Source organism: Hylobates moloch, unplaced genomic scaffold (genome assembly GCF_009828535.3).
Source record: "Hylobates moloch isolate HMO894 unplaced genomic scaffold, HMol_V3 SCAFFOLD_2, whole genome shotgun sequence".
NCBI classification, from domain to species: Eukaryota; Metazoa; Chordata; class Mammalia; order Primates; family Hylobatidae; genus Hylobates; species Hylobates moloch.
In genome coordinates, this window is record NW_026652277.1 from 34,911,301 (window position 1) to 34,932,427 (window position 21,127).

General features: G+C 37.2%; 1 protein-coding gene across 2 annotated transcripts in view; it reads left to right on the forward strand.

Annotated features, from left to right (window-relative positions):
• The window catches only part of STPG2 (sperm tail PG-rich repeat containing 2), a 688,703-nt gene that overhangs the window by 314,299 nt on the left and 353,277 nt on the right, over positions 1-21,127 (forward strand). The window lies entirely within an intron of this gene.

Here is a 21,127-nt window from a genome sequence, read left to right on the forward strand (position 1 = left end):
ATACTTTGCATCCTTCAATCCAATCAAGTTGACACTCAGTATTAACCATCACACTGACCATTTAGGCAACTATTGTCCACAGCCCATACTAAAAATAAAAAAATTGCCCAGGTGTGGTGGCATGTACCTTAATCTCAGCTACTTGGATGGCTGAGGCAAGAGAATCACTTGAACCTGGGAAGCAGAGGTTGTAGTGAGCCGAGATTGCACCACTGCACTCCAGCCTGGGTGACAGAGTGAGACTCTGTCTCAAAACAAAAAACAAAACAAAACAAAATGTATCTTAGAAAGTCCTAAATTAATAGCCTAAGCATAATGGCTGCCAGAATAACCCATTATTTGACATTTTGACATTTAAGGTAAATATGCTAAAAAAAGTATTGTTTTGGTTATTTCATCTTTCATAATAATGTAAGTCACTAAAGTGAAATTAATAAAATATATCTCAACAATACAAACAAAATACATTTGTTATAAATATATCAGTAATGTTACATCTGTTTGGAGGAACTATTAGATCCCGTTACTGTTTTTGATTTTTCATGATCTCATAGGTATATTATCATTGTAATAATTTAATGGTGTGAGTATATGCAATTCTTTTTAGAGTACATTCTGTTGAAAGCAACTTGGTACACTGGAATAAAGACGGACTCTGGATTCTAACAGAATACATTCTAATTGTGACTTTCTGATTACTTGAATGACCTAACCTTAGCTGAATTTTGCTTATTAGCAGGATTGTCAATTTTCAGAGCCGTAGTTTCTCAACCCATAAAAGGAAATCATTAATATTTATTTCATAAAGTTGTTGTAATGCTTAAGTTAAAAATATATTAAATATATTTTAAAAATTTAAATGAAATAAAATTATATACTTTTTTTATTTATAAAACATGCCTTTTTTTTTAAGAGACAGGGTCTTGCTATGCTGCCCAAGCTGGACTTGAACTCCTGGGCTCAAGCAATTCTCCCGTTTCAGACTCCTGAGTAGCTGGGAGTATAGGCATGCACCACTGCATCTGACCTAAACAACTTTTGAAATCTGTATACTTCATGGAATGGTTAAATCAAGCTAATTAACATCTGTATGATCTCACATACTTATTTTTAATGGTAACAATAAAAATGTATTTAAATCTCCTAGCATAGTACCCATAGCATGGTAAGTGCTCAATAAATGTTACTTTCTTTAAAAAAAAATATCAGGTTTGGGAGTACACGTGCAGCTTTGTTATACAGGTTAACTGCATATTTCTGAAGCTTGTTGCACGAATGATCCTATCACTAAGGTAGTGAGCATAGTACCTGATAGGTAGCCTTCCATTTTTTTGAATTTTTTTTCTACTGTTTTTACTTTGACCCTGCACAGTTATACCTAGTGTTATTCAAGGAAAGATTCTTACAATAAGAGATAGACTTAAGTGGAAGCAGGGAGACAGATGAGAGACTAGTGCGGAAAAGATAGGATGGTAGTTTGCAAAAAAGCAGTAGTGGTGAAAGAGTTGATTGGTATATTTTTGAAAGTAGAGGTAACAGAACTTGACAGCAGATTGTATGTGTATGGAAATGAGGGAAAGATGACTCCAAGATTTTTGACTTCAGCAACTGGTATTGCCATTTAAGATAGCAACAACTGGTGGGGAGGATGTTTTAAGATGGGATGTAAAAAGGGAAAGATATTCTGTTTTGGACCTGTTACATGTGAAATTCTATTTGAATTGTAAGTAGTTATTTGGATATATAAATACAAAGCTCAGGGAGAATGTCTGAAAATAAAAGTAGGGAATCATTAAATACAGATGTCATTCTATCCATGAGACTGTAGGTCATCTTCTGTGGGGAGAATATTGATTAGGAGGAAAAGGGGGCCTAGAACTAAGCTACTGGGGCATTACAACTTTCAGATGTTCAGATAGGGAGGAGGAACTAATATACACTAGACGTATATTTTGTTCTATAGTTTTTCTTTTAAAGCTCTTTTTTAACTTTCAAAATCAAATCAATTAATATTTTAGTGAGCTGGAAAACATATAACTCAACATGTTCAAATTATTTCAATTCATTATACAAAATAAGTATGAAAAGCCTCTTAGATATACTGAATTAAAATTACTTTATGATATCCAATTTTAGAAGTAAATGTGGAACAGGTTATAAATGTGACTTACTTTTCAAAAACATTTCTGTAAGTTTGAAGGAAATGCTTAGAGAATTGTCCTAAATCTGTCTGAACACTAGTATAAAATATTCAAGTAGAGATAAAAGACTTGAAAATTATGACTCATAATCTAACAGATCATCCGTAATTTTTTGAATCTTAGGCCATTGTAAGTAAGATCTGGTAATATGTAAGAAAGTAAAAAAGTACAGAAAAGATAATTTGATTCAAATTTGCATTCTTAATTATCACTATGTTATGGTTAGAAAGATAAATTAGTATTTGTTTTTATCTTTTCACATTGCATTTAACTATTTAGCACTGTGACATTTGTTGGTATTGTATTTCTTCAATCTTTGATTAATTTTCTAATTTACTAACATATTTATATTTGTCAGTCTCTAAAAAGGCCTGTACTTTTTTTTTCTAAAAACATTTTAATGAAAAAGTCATCTTTCTGTAAACATTTCATTATACTACAAATGAAACATCTGAATCCATTATGGAACACTACTGAATTCTTAAAAATCAGAAAACATACTGAAGTTTTAAAGTAATTTTGAATATTTAGATAGGCTAACAATCCTTATATTACCCTTGCACACTGGCATGCTTATTCACTAATTTGTGACATTACTGAAACTCCAAGAGATACTGTCAATTAGGTTTCAATTTGTGACTATTATATACTGGAACTCTTTAAAACCAAGCCTATTTCAATTAGTTACTTAACAAATATACTTTATTACCACACATTCTCCTTTAGGACATGAGTATAAATTCAGCTTTTTAGAAGTGTAATATTAGAAGCAGTAACCTACAAATTGGTTTAACAAAATCAGTTAAATATGCCCCAACCACTTATATAACAATTTTTTTTTACTACTGCTACAACTTATGAGAATACTGTATTTTTTAGAAATGACAATGGAACTATGTTTAAATAAAATAATTTTATTTCATAAAAAGAAATGAACTAGAAAGAACAATGCCCTTAAAAAATAAAAATGTTTGCTTCACTAAAACGATGTTGTGAAGGAAATTCATCAAAGGCTGTTACCTTATTCAACACGTGTAGAAATTGGGTTCTGATTTAGATACAGAGCCAACCAGTCATTTTCTGAGAGTAAACACTGGCAAACTACTTTTTCATGTAGGGAACTGATAATTTAGAAACTAGTTTGCATTTTCAGTATTTGTCTCCAAAGGATTTTTTTTTTTTAAGTAAACTAACCACCTAAATCGTTAAGCCCTTTTAGGGCAGCAAAAACAGCCCTTATTACCCATCAACAACCAGTTTGAACAATAATTCAGTATTCTTTGGGAAAATACTTTTTTACAAAGCAGCACTAATTGGGCCCCCACTGCTTAACAGATGAACCAAAACAAAAAAGGAACCAAAGGCCTGCACTTTTAAGAAGTGAACAAAAGAATATATAACCTGATCCTTACCATCATAATTCTTGATGAAAAATTCTTAGGAAAAGTGTGTGTTTTATGCCACCATTTACTAATGTTTGTAAAATTTGTTGCTGATTTGTAATGTTTTATAACGGTTTTAAGTACCTGGCTTCTTAAAGCAATAAAATTGCTTACTTATCCTGTGATAATTTTTGTAAAGAATAGCTTTCTGTAACATTTTATATAAATGTGGAAATAGCATAATATTGAAATTATGGCCTTTATCACAGTGTATTGTCATTATGAGATGCATGTTTGCTTTCCTATTACACTTTATTTAGAATTCATTAATTTAACACAGGCTTATTGAGTAACCTGTGCTGTGCCAGGCACTGTGAGTTCCTTGAAGGCAGGATCTCTATGTCTGTTCATCTTTGTGTCCCAGAGCCTGACTCATGGGAAGACTTTAGGAAATATTAGAGGAGTGACAAGTACATATTCAGATAATTTTTTCCCAATTTTTAAAATGTTAGCATTGCTTTCATTTTTTTTTTTTTGAGACAGAGTCTCACTCTGTTGCCAGGCTGGAGTGCAGTGGTGCAATCTCGGCTCACTGCAACCTCTGCCCCCCATGTTCAAGCGATTCTCCTGCCTCAGCCTCCTGAGTAGCTGGGACTACAGGCACACACCACCACTCTCAGATAATTGTTGTATTTTTAGTAGAGACAGGTTTCACCATGTTGGCCAGGATGGTCTCGATCTCTTGACCTTGTGATCCGCCTGCCTTGGCCTCCCAGAGTGTTGGGATTATAGGCGTGAGCCACCCTGCCCGGCCTGCTTTCATTCTTTAGGTATTAGGATTTAGTCCTTACATATGGGCAGCAAAAAGAACATTTTTTGTTAATTCACCAACTATGATATTTAATTTATGTGTTATTTCTGTTTTTGAGTTTTGAAAATTAGTTTTGTTTGATCTTTAACTATGCTATATGTACAAATAGTCATCTTAAGTTATATTATTATTCATGACACCTGTGGGTCAAAATATAGCATCATACATTACTATTGTATTAGTTTTTTTATTTTTTTAAATACTAGTGCATTTTTTTTTATCGCTGTGTAACAAATTGCCACAAATACAGTGGCTTAAACCAACACCCATTTATCAGCTCACAGTTCTATAGATCAGAGGTCTGGGCAGCTCCGTAAGGTTCCCTTCTTTGTCTCTCAAAAGGTTGAAATCAAGATGTTGATCAAACTGGGTTCTGATCTGCAGATTCTAGGGAAAAGTCAGCTTTCAAGTTCAACTAGATTGTTGGCTGAATTAAGTTCTTTTTTTTTAAATTTTATTTTTTATTATTATACTTTAGGTTTTAGGGTACATGTGCACAATGTGCAGGTTTGTTACATATGTATCCATGTGCCATGTTGGTTTGCTGCACCCATTAACTCATCATTTAGCATTAGGTATATCTCCTAATGCTGTCCCTCCCCCCTCCCCCCACCCCACAAGAGTCCCCAGAGTGTGATGTTCCCCTTTCTGTATCCATGAGTTCTCATTGTTCAATTCCCACCTATGAGTGAGAACATGCGGTGTTTGGTTTTTTGTCCTTGCTATAGTTTACTGAGAATGATGTTTTCCAGTTTCATCCATGTCCCTACAAAGGACATGAACTCATCATTTTTTATGGCTGCATAGTATTCCATGGTGTATATGTGCCACATTTTCTTAATCCAGTCTATCGTTGTTGGACATTTGGGTTGGTTCCAAGTCTTTGCTATTGTGAATAGTGCCGCAATAAACATACGTGTGCATGTGTCTTTATAGCAGCATGATTTATAGTCCTTTGGGTATATACCCAGTAATGGGATGGCTGGGTCAAATGGTATTTCTAGTTCTAGATCCCTGAGGAATCGCCACACTGACTTCCACAATGGTTGAACTAGTTTACAGTCCCACCAACAGTGTAAAAGTGTTCCTATTTCTCCACATCCTCTCCAGCACCTGTTGTTTCCTGAATTTTGAATGATGGCCATTCTAACTGGTGTGAGATGGTATCTCACTGTGGTTTTGATTTGCATTTCTCTGATGGCCAGTGATGATGAGCATTTTTTCATGTGTTTTTTGGCTGCATAAATGTCTTCTTTTGAGAAGTGTCTGTTCATGTCCTTTGCGCACTTTTTGATGGGGTTGTTTGTTTTTTTCTTGTAAATTTGTTTGAGTTCATTGTAGATTCTGGATATTAGCCCTTTGTCAGATGAGTAGGTTGCAAAAATTTTCTCCCATTCTATAGGTGGCCTGTTCACTCTGATGGTAGTTTCTTTTGCTGTGCAGAAGCTCTTTAGTTTAATTAGATCTCATTTGTCAATTTTGGCTTTTGTTGCCATTGCTTTTGGTGTTTTAGACATGAAGTCCTTGCCCACGCCTATGTCCTGAATGGTATTGCCTAGGTTTTCTTGTAGGATTTTAATGGTTTTAGGTCTAACATGTAAGTCTTTAATCCATCTTGAATTAATTTTTGTATAAGGTGTAAGGAAGGGATGCAGTTTCAGCTTTCTACATATGGCTAGCCAGTTTTCCCAGCACCATTTATTAAATAGGGAATTCTTTCCCCATTTCTTGTTTTTGTCAGGTTTGTCAAAGATCAGATAGTTGTAGATAGGCGGCATTATTTCTGAGGGATCTGTTCTGTTCCATTGATCTATGTCTCTGTTGTGGTACCAGTACCATGCTGTTTTGGTTACTGTAGCCTTGTAGTATAGTTTGAAGTCAGGTAGCATGATGCCTCCAGCTTTGTTCTTTTGGCTTAGGATTGACTTGGCGATGCGGGCTCTTTTTTGGTTCCATATGAACTTTAAAGTAGTTTTTTCCAATTCTGTGAAGAAAGTCATTGGTAGCTTGATGGGGATGGCATTGAGTCTATAAATTACCTTGGGCAGTATGTCCATTTTCACGATATTGATTCTTCCAACCCATGAACATGGAATGTTCTTCCATTTGTTTGTATCCTCTTTTATTTCATTGAGCAGTGGTTTGTAGTTCTCCTTGAAGAGGTCCTTCACATCTCTTGTAAGTTGGATTCCTAGGTATTTTATTCTCTTTGAAGCAATTGTGAATGGGAGTTCATTCATGATTTGGCTCTCTGTTTGTCTGTGATTGGTGTACAAGAATGCTTGTGATTTTTGTACATTGATTTTATATCCTGAGACTTTGCTGAAGTTGCTAATCAGCTTAAGGAGATTTTGGGCTGAGACAATGGTGTTTTCTAGATATACAGTCATGTCATCTGCAAACAGGGACAATTTGACTTCCTATTTTCCTAATTGAATACCCTTTATTTCCTTCTCCTTCCTGATTGCCCTGGCCAGAATTTCCAGCACTATGTTGAATAGGAGTGGTGAGAGAGGGCATCCCTGTCTTGTGCCAGTTTTGAAAGGGAATGCTTCCAGTTTTTGCCCATTCAGTATGATATTGGCTGTGGGCTTGTCATAGATAGCTCTTAATATTTTGAGATACCTCCCATCAATACCTAATTTGTTGAGAGTTTTTAGCATGAAGGGTTGTTGAATTTTGTCAAAGGCCTTTTCTGCATCTATTAAGATAATCATGTGGTTTTTGTCTTTGGTTCTGTGTATATGCTGGATTACATTTATTGATTTGCTTCACTAGTGAAGGAGAACTAAAATACTTTACAGACAAGCAAATGCTGAGTGATTTTGTCACCACCAGGCCTGCCCTAAAAGAGCTCCTGAAGGAAGCACTAAACATGGAAAGGAACAACTGGTACTAGCCCCTGCGAAAACATGACAAATTGTAAAGACCATCGAGGGTAGGAAGAAACTGCATCAACTAACGAGCAAAATAACCAACTAACATCATAATGACAGGATCAAATTCACACATAACAATATTAACTTTAAATGTAAATGGGCTAAATGCTCCAATTAAAAGACGCAGACTCGCAAACTGGATAAGGAGTCAAGACCCATCAGTGTGCTGTACTCAGGAAACCCATCTCACGTGCAGAGACACACATAGACTCAAAATAAAGGGATGGAGGAAGATCTCTCAAGCAAATGGAAAACAAAAAAAGGCAGGGGTTGCAATCCTAGTCTCTGATAAAATAGACTTTAAACCAACAAAGATCAAAAGAGACAAAGAAGGCCATTACATAATGGTAAAGGGATCAATTCAACAAGAAGAGCTAACTTTCCTAAATATATATGCACCCAACACAGGAGCACTCAGATTCATAAAGCAAGTCCTGAATGACATACAAAGGGACTTAAACTCCCACACAAAAATAATGGGAGATTTTAACACCCCACTGTCAACGTTAGACAGATCAACGAGACAGAAAGTTAACAAGGATATCCAGGAATTGAACTCAGCTCTGCACAAAGTGGACCTAATAGACATCTACAGAACCCTCCACCCCAAATCAACAGAATATACATTTTTTTCAGCACCACACCACACCTATTCCAAAATTGACCACATAGTTGGAAGTAAAGCTGTCCTCAGCAAATGTAAAAGAACAGAAATTACAACAAACTGTCTCTCAGACCACAGTGCAATCAAACTAGAACTCATGATTAAGAAACTCACTGAAAACCGCTCAACTACATGGAAACTGAACAACCTGCTCCTGAATGACTACTGGGTACATAAGGAAATGAAGGCAGAAATAAAGATGTTCTTTGAAACCAACGAGAACAAAGACACAACATACCAGAATCTCTGGGACACATTCAAAGCAGTGTGTAGAGGGAAATTTATAGCACTAAATGCCCACAAGAGAAAGCAGGAAAGATCCAAAATTGACACTCTAACATCACAATTAAAAGAACTAGAGGAGGAAGAGCAAACACATTCAAAAGCTAGCAGAAGGCTAGAAATAACTAAAATCAGAGCAGAACTGAAAGAAATAGAGACACAAAAAACCCTTCAAAAAATTAATGAATCCAGGAGCTGGTTTTTTGAAAAGATCAACAAAATTGATAGACCGCTAGCAACACTAATAAAGAAGAAAAGAGAGAAGAATTAAATAGATGCAATAAAAAATGAAAAAGGGGATATCACCACCGATCCCACAGAAATACGATCTACCATCAGAGAATACTACAAACACCTCTATGCAAATAAACTAGAAAATCTAGAAGAAATGGATACATTCCTCGACAAATACACCCTCCCAAGACTAAACCAGGAAGAAGTTGAATCTCTGAATAGACCAATAACAGGCTCTGAAATTGTGGCAATAATCAATAGCTTACCAACCAAAAAGAGTCCAGGACCTGATGGATTCACAGCCACATTCTACCAGAGGTACAAGGAGGAGCTGGTACCATTCCTTCTGAAAGTATTCCAATCGATAGAAAAAGAGGGACTCCTCCCTAACACTTTTTATGAGGCCAGCATCGTCCTGATACCAAAGCCTGGCAGAGACATAACCAAAAAAGAGAATTTCAGACCAATATCCTTGATGAACATTGATGCGAAAATCCTCAATAAAATATTGGCAAACCAAATCCAGCAGCACATCAAAAAGCTTATACACCATGATCAAGTGGGCTTCATCCCTGGGATGCAAGGCTGAATTAAGTTCTTTAGAACAGAAGCCCATGTGTTTGTTCTGATTGTCAGCCAGTGGGCCTCTCTGAGCTCATAAATGCTGTTTACATTCCTTGAGATATGGCTACCTCCATCCTCAAGCTAGCCAAGGCACATCAAATCCTTCTCATGCTTCAAATTCTGACTTCTTTGTCAAAGGAAAATTCTCTGCTTTTAAAGGGTGCACCTAATTGGGTCCAGCTCGTTTAGCTGATCTACATATTTTAAAGTCAAATGGACTGATAGTTTAATTATGTCTACAAAAATCATTTCAAAGTAGTAGGTAGATAAGTGGTGATGAAAAAATCAGTGATGGTTATCTTGGGGGGGTTTCTTCAGAATTCTGCCTGTCACAACTAGTTTACTCAGTTTTAGTTAAAACGTGCTGCTCTGTCTGTCACCATTATCGATTCCTATAGTCCTTCCTTTTTACAATGTCTTTTCAATTTCTGGTTTCTGTGTTTATAGGACTTGAGATATTTCTATCTTAGTGCTAGTTAGAACATTTTCATTATTTAATTTTTGTGTTTATTTCCTTCTTCCATATGTCACTCAACAAGTTTTAAATTTAAATTATCAGTTGTAGATGTTTCTTATTTTCCAATCATGTTGTCTAATCTACATTTTAAAAACATTCATTATCTTGTCTTTTCTGTTACTGAGAGAAGTATTTTGAAAACTACTACATTTTTTGCCCACTTTCCTATTTCCTAGTAATTCAGTCCATTTTTCTTTATATATTTTGAGACTATTATTAATTATTTTAACTTCCTGGCAAAAGAAGTTTGAAGTATCACTTTTTAGTTTTAGCTTTTTTGCTGAGAGTCTGTATGCATGTGTGTTTACATATGTATTCTGGTATCAGTGAAGCTATATAAACTTTCTTCGGTTTAGTGTCTTTTTTGACATTTTTTTCTTCCTTTTACTTTCAACCTTTCTGTATCCTTGTGCTTTTGTTGTTTCTGTGGGTTTTTTTGTTTGTTTGTTTTTGTCTTTTTATATCTAATTTAAAAATGTTTATCTTTTAATTAGAACTTTTTAGTAAATTTAATAATTGAAGTATTATAGTTGGGTTTAAATCTTCCACTGATGAAGTGTTTTGTATTTCATCTTGCCTGCTTATCTTCTATTTCTGCATTTTTGTTGCCTTTATGATTTGAGTATTTTTAGGATTTTGAAAAATTATTTTAAAATGTTTTTATATTAGCTTGGAAATTATATCGTTTTATTTTTATCTTAGTGGATAGTTAGCGATTACCTCTTTCACTTATCAAAGTCAGGTATTAGTTGATGACTTTTGTCTTATTCCCCAATAATGCCAGAACACCATAACACTTTAATTTCGTTTATCGTTTTCCTCAATTTCTGCTATTATTTTCATGTATTTTGATTTATTAATACCTTAAAACCAAGAACATTAGTATTGGTTTGTATAGGCAGTCAATTGTCATATAGATTTGCCCATTTATACATTTGTTATTTCATTGCTTTGTTTTCTTTTCATCTAAGATACTACCTGTGTTCATTTACCCTCTGTCTGAGGTATACTCTTTGGTCTTTTAGTATGGTTCTGCTGGTGAAGAATTATCTTTTTCTTTTTATTGTGTCTAAAATATTTAAAAATGCATTTTTGGATTTAGAATTATATGTTGGCAGCCATTATTCAGCACTTTAAAATATTCAATTATATTTGGCTTCCATTGTTTCTGTGGAGAATTCAAAAACATATAAATATTGTCTATTTAAACATTGCTTGTTTGATGATAGTATATATTTGTTTTCATGATCCTTCTAAAATTTTCTCATGTCTTTGGTTTCCGAAAATTTTACTGTGATGTACCTAGCTATTTTTTTTTGTATGCTTATCCTGCTTGATTTACATACTGCTTCTTGAATCTGTGTCTTGATGTATTCTTTATTTCTCCAGTTTTAGAAAGTTCTTAGTATTATCTCTTCTTTTGCCTCATACTCCTGCCCACTTTTCAATTCCAAATAAACATTTCCTTTTTTTTCCTCTTACAACTTTTTCATTTTCTATCCTTTTGTTCCCCCATGTTTCATTTCGGTATTTTATTGAACTACTCTTCCAGTTCAACAATTCTCTCTTCTGTATATAATCTGCTGTTTGAATAATGCATTAAGTTCTTCATTTTAATTATTTTATTTTTATTTCCACGATAGGCAATATATCACAAAATGGTCAACATTTTGGGGCAGTCTGTTCAACTGGGAATCTGTTGTCTAGTCATAATGCTTACTATATCCACAAGGATTTAAGGACTGATTTTAGATAGAGTTGTAGTATGTAAAGGAAGTAAAATAAGCATATTCTTTCTTCTCCAGGAGCTTAAAGGCAAAAACAGAAAATAGGCAGAAGGAAATATTAAAAATGTATAAACAGGCCAGGCGCGGTGGCTCACGCTTGTAATCCCAGCACTTTGGGAGGCTGAGGCGGGCGGATCACAAGGTCAGGAGATCGAGACCACGGTGAAACCCCGTCTCTACTAAAAATACAAAAAAATTAGCCGGGTGTGGTGGCAGGCGCCTGTAGTCCCAGCTACTCGGAGAGGCTGAGGCAGGAGAATGGCGTGAACCCAGGAGGCGGAGCTTGCAGTGAGCCGAGATTGCGCCACTGCACTCCAGCCTGGGTGACAGAGCGAGACTCCGTCTCAAAAAAAAAAAAAAAATGTATAAACAAATTTACATATTTTTTAAATGAGTAAATAAATGTATTAAAAGAATTAAGGCATTTTGAGAATGAAAGTAAGATTGGTGAAAATCTGAATTATATTATTAATATAATATAATTAATATTGACATAATATTATTCCAATATTACATCAATGGAAGAAAATAAAGTACAATATCATTTATATTATAGAAAAACATTGGAAACAAATTAACTAATAATAATGGAATATGTAACATAACACAGAAAATCAAGCAACTGGAATATTATTGGATGATAAAAATTGAACAGTTTATTCTACTGCCATGCTTGCTTTTTTAATGTGAATTAGCTCACCTGTTATTTGAGAACAGGAGAAAGAAGTCAGTAAGGCTCAGAAGTTGTCTTGGTTCATATACAGTTATGTTTTGAGGCAGCAATCTTTGTGATAAACAAGGTTTCTTACGATTAAAGATAAAGGCTTAGCAATTTATGAAGGTCTTAAGAAAAGCATAAAGAAGTGCAAAGATATTTCTTTTTGTATTAAACAAAACAAAACAAAGCAAAACAATGCCCCTCCTCCACAACTACCCATTGATTGATAAAATCTACCCGAAATGATATTTTTATCATTGATGAACCTGGTTTATATTAGAGGTGAATGTGCTCAGGACCTAGTTCCTGTGAAAGGAGGCATAATTTTTCCAGCAGAGGATGGCATGATTGTGATGTCTGTGGAGACTGACTTTTTAAGAGAGCTTTTTTATGTATTATTTATTTTCAACTTTCATTTTAGATTCAGGGGGTACATGTGTAGATTTGTTTTATGGGTATATTGTGTGATGCTGAGGTTTGGGGTATGAATGATCCTGTCACCCAGGTAGTGAGCATGGTACCCAGGAGATTGTTTTTCAGTCCTTGTGCCCTTCCTTCCCTCCTTCTAGTAGTCCCCAGTGTCTATTGTTCCCATCTCGATGTCCATGTATACCCAATGTTTAGCTTCCATTTATAGGCAAGAACATGTGGTATTTGGTTTTCTGCTTCTGAATTAATTAACTTAGGATAATGGCCTCCAGCTGCATTCAAGTTGCTACAAAGGACACGATTTCATTCTTTTTTATGGCTTCATAGTATTCCATTGTGTTTATGTACCACATTTTCTTTATCCAATCCACTGTTTATGGGGGCATCTAGGTTAATTTCATGTTTTTGTTATTGTAAATAGCACTGCGTTGAACATACCAGTGCTTGTATCTTTTCGGTAGAACAATTTATTTTCCTTTGGGTACATACCCAGTAATGGTATTGCTGTGTCAAATGGCAGTGCTAATTTTAGTTCTTTGAGAAATCTCCAAACTGCTTTCCACAGTGGCTGAAATAATTTACATTTCTACCAACAATGTATGAGTGTTCCCTTTTCTCTGCAGCTTCGCCAGCGTCTATTTTTTTTTTCTTTTTTACTTTCTAATAATAGGAATTCTAACTGGTGTGTGATGGTATCTCATTACGGTTTTGATTTGCATTTCTCTGATGGTTAGTAAGCTGCTGTAAAGTGAAAAAAAAATTAACAGAGTAAACAGCCTGCAGAATGGGAGAAAAGTATCACAAACCATTCAACAAAGACCTAATATCCAGAATCTATAAGGAACTTAACAAATCAACCAACAAGAAGGGAATCACCCCATTCTTAAGTGGGGAAACGACATGAACAGACACTTCTCTAAAGAAGACATACAATTGGCCAACAAACATATGAGGAATCTTTTAAATAGATTAGAACAGGCTGGGTGCAGTGGCTCAGGCCTGTAATCCTAGCACTTTAGGAGGCTGAGGTGGGCAGATTACTTGGAGTCAGAAGTTTGAGACCAGCCTGGCCAACATGGTGAAACCCCGTCTCTACTAAAAGAAATAGAAAAATTAGCAGGGCGTGGTGGTGCGTGCACGCCTGTAATCCCAGCTACTCAGAGGCTGAGGCATGAGAATTGCTTCAACCTGGAAGGCGGGGAGGTTGCAGTGAGGGGAGATCGTGCCACTGCAGTCCAGCCTGGGCAACAGAGTGAGACACCGTCTCAAAAAAGGTAAATAAATAAATTAGAGGAGTATTTGTTAGTGTACTGGTTATGAAGTTCTTTTGGTTTTGAGGAGTTCTGTTTCAACCCAATATTTCCCACAAACACTGTTATATTTACTGGAAGAATTTTTAAAATACAGAGATTTTCAGGAACACATATAGTCATGTGTTGGTTGGTGATGGAAATATGCTCTGAGAAATATGTTATTAGGTAATATTGTCCTTGTATGGACATCATAGAGTGTAATTACACAAACCTAGATGGTATATAGTTTACTCACAGCTAAGCCATATGGTATAGCCTATAGCTCCTACATTATAAACCTGCACAGCATATCACTGCACTGAATACTATAGGCAACTGTGACACAATGGCAAGTATTACCCCTATAGTGTATCTAAACACAGAAAAGATACTGTAAAAATACAGTACAAAAGATGAAAAAATGGTACACCTGTATAGGGCACTTACTGTGAATGGAGCTTTTAGGACTGGAAGTAGCTTTGGATGAGTGAGTGAGTGCATGTTGAGTGAATGCTGTACCCTTAGGCTACACTATATTTATTAAAATTAGTTTCTTCAATAATAAATTAACCTTAGCCTACTCTAACTTTTCTACTTCATAAATTTTCAATTTTTTTTTTTTTTTTTTGAGACGAAGTCTCGCTCTGTCTCCCAGGCTGGAGTGCAGTGGCGCAATCTCGGCTCACTGCAAGCTCCGCCTCCCGGGTTCACGCCATTCTCCTGCCTCAGCCTCTCCGAGTAGCTGGGACTACAGGCGCCCGCCACCACACCCGGCTAATTTTTTTGTATTTTTAGTAGAGACAGGGTTTCACCATGGTCTCGATCTCCTGACCTCGTGATCCACCCGCCTCGGCCTCCCAAAGTGCTGGGATTACAAGCGTGAGCCACCGCGCCTGGCCAAATTTTCAAATTTTTAAAAACTTTTTTGATTATTTTGTAATAACGCTTAGTTTAAAGCACAAACACATTGTACTGTGTACAAAAATATTTTCTTTATATCCTTATTCTGTAAGCTCTTTTTCTATTTTTAAACTTTAAAATTAAAAAAAAGTTTCAACTTTTTGTTGTCGTTGTTGTTAAAAACTAAGACACAAACACACACATTAGCCAGGGCCTACACAGGGTCAGGATAATCAGTATGTCACTAGGCAACAGGAATTTTTCAGTTCCATTATCATTTTATGGGGCCACTGTTGGATGTGTGGTTCATCATTGACCAAGACATTGTTTTGCAGCTCACAATTGTGTATGTTACTCTAGCAGAAACACCTAACTTAATAAAATTATTAAAAGCATCTAGATTATATTAGATTAAAAGAAGGTATAACATTATATTATGATGAGAATTAATTGGAAACTATGTTTTATGCATATGACAAAGACTGGAAAATAAAGGCAGAAATAAAAACATTTGGATTTTCCTGTTTAACAGCATCAGTATTGTTATTGTGTTAGAGATAACTGATACAGATGGGAACCTATCCTTCTGTGGCGCATAGTTGTCTCTGGAAAGCAGCCTCCCAACCAGTGAGTGACTGCCTTTTTAAATGTCTTGTTTAGGTGGGGTACTGTGATTTCCTCTTGCCCACAGAATTGAAATAATGTGACATCGGAGATGAATTGATTAAGAAGTCAGTATTCCCAAGAAGTCAGTGTTCTGGCCAGGCGCGGTGGCTCATGCCTGTAATCACAGCACTTTGGGAGGCCTAGGCGGGCGGATCATTTGAGGTCAGGAGTTCGAGACCAGCCTGGCCAACATGGTGAAACCCTGTCTCTACTAAAAATACAAAAATTAGCCGGACATGGTGGCACGCACTTGTAGTCCCAGCTACTCGGGAGGCTGAGGCAGGAGAATCGCTTGAACCCAGGAGGCAGAGGTTGCAGTGAGCTGAGATTGTGCTATTACACTTCAACCTGGGTGACAGGGTTAGACTCCGTCTCACCCCAGGAGAACTTGGAAAGTCTCCTGTAGAAGATGGCAAAGCCATTGACAGCCTGGGTCCTAAATACCTGCTTGCAATAGATCCTCCCCCACCTCCACCTCCACCCTCACTGACCTGAATCATGTGGTAAAAAGTTAATATTTTATTGGGATTTTTAAATTTTTTGATCAAGAAACTAGTATTTTTCCTTACAGATATTGTTTCTAAAAATATTTAACATCTATTTCTTATTTTGAAATACATGGAGTAACTTGTATCAATGGAATATCTTTGGTGAACATATTTTAAAGAGAATTTGAAACAAACTTCTTATCAAGTGACTGAAAGAACCCCTCTTCCCCTTCCACATATATTTTGGAGGATGGTGGCCATGGTTACATTAATAGAGCTTTAAATAATAATGGATTTCAAATATTGGGTCTAAGTGTTGAGTAGGCCTGGAAGCCAAACTGAAGGTATATTTTTCAATAATAGGCTTATTTCTTATTCCTGTCACAATCTGAAAACAAAAACAGGAGCATTATGTTTTATGGGGTGGTGAGGGCAGGTGAGTCAGATTGTTAGTTGAAAGGAAGTGACACTGTTATATATAACTAAGTTCATTGTAATAGAGGTGGCTTTGCAAATCATAAAGGAAGTTCATAATATTTGAGTTGATCTTTTTTTACTTCAAATATATTACTGTCACCTAGAATTTATGTTGCTGGTGAAAGTGTGTATGTGGTTGTGTGCATGTATATGTCAATCTGTATACGTGGTTTAATATTTACTTGATAGGGCCAGGTGTGGTAGCTCACGCTTGTAATTCCAGCACTTTGGAAGGCTGAGGCACGTGGATAAACTGAGGTCAGGAGTTCGAGACCAGCCTGGCCAACATGGTGAAACCCCATCTCTACTAAAAATACAAAAACTAGCCAGGTGTGGTGGTGGGTGCCGGTAATCCCAGCTATTCGGGAGGCTTAGGCAGGAGAATCACTTGGACCTGGGAGATGGAGGTTGCAGTGAGCCCAGATCCCGCCATTGCACTCCAACCCAGGCAACCAGAGTGAAACTCCACCAAAAATATATGTATTTAACTTCATATATATATATATACATATATATATATGTATATTTACTTGATAGAAAACTAGAAGGAAAATGAGGAATGTTTATAACTCCTTGTCAGTGTGGAGAAAACACTGAAGGAGACCAGAATGGAGTACTTCTGACATCCTTAGTGTGTGCTTTGAGACTGATGGGAGAATGCCATATACAGTTGTCAAATGTTCTCTAGAATATGTTTTGAAAGTAATTTAGATATGCAGAGATGAATCTGAGGTGAAACTACATCATTCAAAATGTCTCCTAAAGGATAGTGGTTTTGAAAAAGAATGTGCTCTTATGGAGAGATGTGGGCCTGAGGATAGGGCACAAAATTAGACTAAAACAGTGTTTCTCAAAGTGTGGTTCCTGGAGTAATAGCATCAAAATCACCTGGAACTTTATTAGAGATTCAAATTCTTAGATGCTTACCTGACCTAAAGATTCAGACACTCTACAGGTGGAGTCCAACCAACCTCTCTTGTAACAAGTCCTCCTGGTGATTCTAATGCATGCTAGTTTGAGAAACACTGAACTAAAGCTTAGTCTTATTTGATATAAAGCTAACATTTCATTTTTACATTGTAATTCCTGTTATGCCAATCCTTTATTAAAGTTTGAAACATCTGTTCAGTTCTAACTGATGGCATTGCAGAGAATAAAGGGATAGGATAGGAAAGGTGAAGCAAGTGAATAAGGGACTAGTGCAAAACTGAGAATGGGTCACCGGCTGCTATGCTGTGAAGAAAGTAAAAAAAAAGGAATGTGAGAAAATTCCCATACTGCCTTCCCCAGTGTATATTATGGGGAAGGAGAAAGAAAAAAAGAAACATTTTTAAAAGTGTTTTAATATGAGCTACTTTCTGCTGTAATTTTATTTCTGAACAGCACCCAGCCATGTCATTGGCCAAAATACTGCCCTAGATTTGTGTCTGGTTTGCATACTCACCATAGCTTCTATATTACTGGCAAAAGAAATCATTGTGCAAGTTCTTTAAATACCACTTCAAACAGAGAGGTTTTTGTTTTTGATAATGATGTGATATTAGTATTAGAGTTGATGAAGGCATGTAGAAAGGAAGAAAGGGAAAGTAGGAAGGGAAGGAGATAGATTTTCTTAAGCTGGGTGAATGATAAAAAAATGTAGAAATGGGGAGGTTCCAAGATGGCCGAATAGGAACAGCTCCAGTCTGCAGCTCCCAGCATGAGTGACGCAGAAGACGGGTGATTTTTGCATTTCTGACTGAGGTACTGGGTTCATCTCACTGGGCTTGTTGGACAGTGGGTGCAGGACAGTGGGTGCAGCCCACCGAGCATAAGCTGAGACGGGGCGAGGCATCGCCTCACCCGGGAAACACAAGGGGTCAGGGAGTTCCCTTTCCTAGCCAAGGGAAGCTGTGACAGATGGCACCTGGAAAATTGGGTCACTCTGACCCTAATACTGCACCTTTAAAATGGTCTTAGCAAACTGCACACCAGGAGATTCTATCCTGCGCCTGGCTAGGAGGGTCCCACTCCCACAGAGTCTCACTCATTGCTAGCACAGCAGTCTGAGATCCAACTGCAAGGTGGCAGTGAGGCTGGGGGAGAGGCTTCCGCCATTGCTGAGGCTTGAGTAGGTAAACAAAGTGGCCAGGAGACTCAAACTGGGTGGAGTCCACTGCAGCTCAAGGAGGCCTGCCTGCCTCTGTAGACTCCACCTCTCCGGGCAGGGCATAGCCAAACAAAAGGCAGCAGAAACCTCTGCAGACTGAAATGCCACTGTCTGACAGCTTTGAAGAGAGTAGTGGTTCTCCCAGCATGGAGTTTGAAATTGGAGAATAGACAGACTGCCTCCTCAAGTGGATCCCTGACCCCTGAGTAGCCTAACCGGGAGGCACCCCCCAGTATGGGCAGACTGACACCTCACATGGCCGTGTACCGCTCTGAGATGAAGCTTCCAGAGGAACGATCAGGCGGCAACATTTGCTGTTCAGCAATATTCACTGTTCTGCAGCCTCTGCTGCTGATACCCAGATAAAAAGGGTCTGGAGTGGATTTCCAGCAAATTCTAACAAACCTGCAGCTGAGGGTCCTGACTGTTAGAAGGAAAACTAACAAACAGAAAGGATGTCCACACCAAAACCCCATCTGTATGTCACCATCATCAAAGACCAAAGGTAGATAAAACCACAAAGCTGGGGAAAAAAACAGAGCAGAGAAGCTGAAAATTCTAAAAATCAGAGCACCTCTCCCCCTCCAAAGGAACACAGCTCCTTGCCAGTAATGGAACAAAGCTGGACAGAGAATGACTTTGATGAGTTGAGAGAAGAAGGCTTCAGACAATCAAACTACTCTGAGCTAAAGGAGGAAGTTCAAATCCATTGCAAAGAAGCTAAAAACCTTGAAAAAAGGTCAGACGAATGGCTAACTAGAATAATCAGTGTAGAGAAGTCCTTAAATGACCTGATGGAGCTGAAAACCATGGCACGAGAACTACGTGACGAATTCACAAGCTTCAGTAGCCAATTTGATCAACTGGAAGAAAGGGTATCAGTGATTGAAGATCAAATGAATGAAATGAAGCGAGAAGAGAAGTTTAGAGAAAAAAGCATAAAAAGAAATGAAGAAAGCCTCCAAGAAATATGGGACTATGTGAAAAGACCAAATCTACATCTGATTGGTGTACCTAAAAGTGACAGGGAGAATGGAACCAAATTGGAAAACACTCTGCAGGATATTATCCAGGAAAACTTCCCCAACCTAGCAAGGCAGGCCAACATTCAAATTCAGGAAATACAGAGAATGCCACAAAGATATTTCTCGAGAAGAGCAACCCCAAGACACATAATTGTCAGTTTCACCAAAGTTGAAATGAAGGAAAAATGTTAAGTGCAGCCAGAGAGAAAGGTCAAGTTACCCACAAAGGGAAGCCCATCAGACTAACAGCTGATCTCTCGGCAGAAACTCTACAAGCCAAAAGAGGGAGGGGGCCGATATTCAACATTCTTAAAGAAAAGAATTTTCAACCCAAAATTTCATATCCAGCCACACTAAGTTTCATAAGTGAAGGAGAAATAAAATCCTTTACAGACAAGAAAATGCTGAGAGATTTTGTCACCACCTGGCCTGTCTTACAAGAGCTCCTGAAGGAAGCACTAAACATGGAAAGGAACAACTGGTACCAGCCAGTGCAAAAACATTCCTAATTGTAAAGACCATTGATGCTAGGAAGAAACTGCATCAACTAATGAGCAAAATAACCTGCTAACATCATAATGACAGGATCAAATTCACACATAACAATATTAACCTTAAATGTAAATGGGCTAAATGCTCCAATTAAAAGACACAGACAGGCAAATTGGATAAAGAGTCAAGACCCATCAGTGTGCTGTATTCAGGAGACCCATCTCATATGCAGAGACACACATAGGCTGAAAATAAAGGGATGGAGGAAGATCTACCAAGCAAATGGAAAACAAAAAAGGCAGGGGTTGCAATACTAGTCTCTGATAAAACAGACTTTAAACCAACAAAGATCAAAAGAGACAAAGAAGGCCATTACATAATGGTAAAGGGATCAATTCAACAAGAAGAGCTAACTATCCTAAATATATATGCACCTAATAGAGTAGCACCCAGATTCATAAAGGAAGTCCTTAGAGACCTACAAAGAGACTTAGACTCCCACACAATAATAATAATGGGAGACTTTAACACCCCACTGTCGACATTAGATAGATCTACGAGACAGAAAGTTAACAAGGATATCCAGGAATTGAACTCAGCTCTGCACCAAGCAGAGCTAATAGATATCTACAGAACTCTCCATCCCAAATCAATGGAATATGCAGTATTCTCAGCACCACATCACACTTATTCCAAAATTGATCACAGAATTGGAAGTAAAGCCCTCTTCAGCAAATGTCAAAGAACAGAAATTAGAACAAACTGTCTCTCAGACCTCAGTGCAATCAAACTAGAATTCAGAGTGAAGAAACCCACTCAAAACCGCTCACCTACACGGAATCTGAACAACCTGCTCCTGCATGACTACGGGGTTCATAATGCAATGAAGGCAGAAATAAAGATGTTCTCTGAAACCAACAAGAACAAAGACACAACATACCAGAATCTCTGGGACACATTTAAAGCAGTGGGTAGAGGGAAATTTATAGC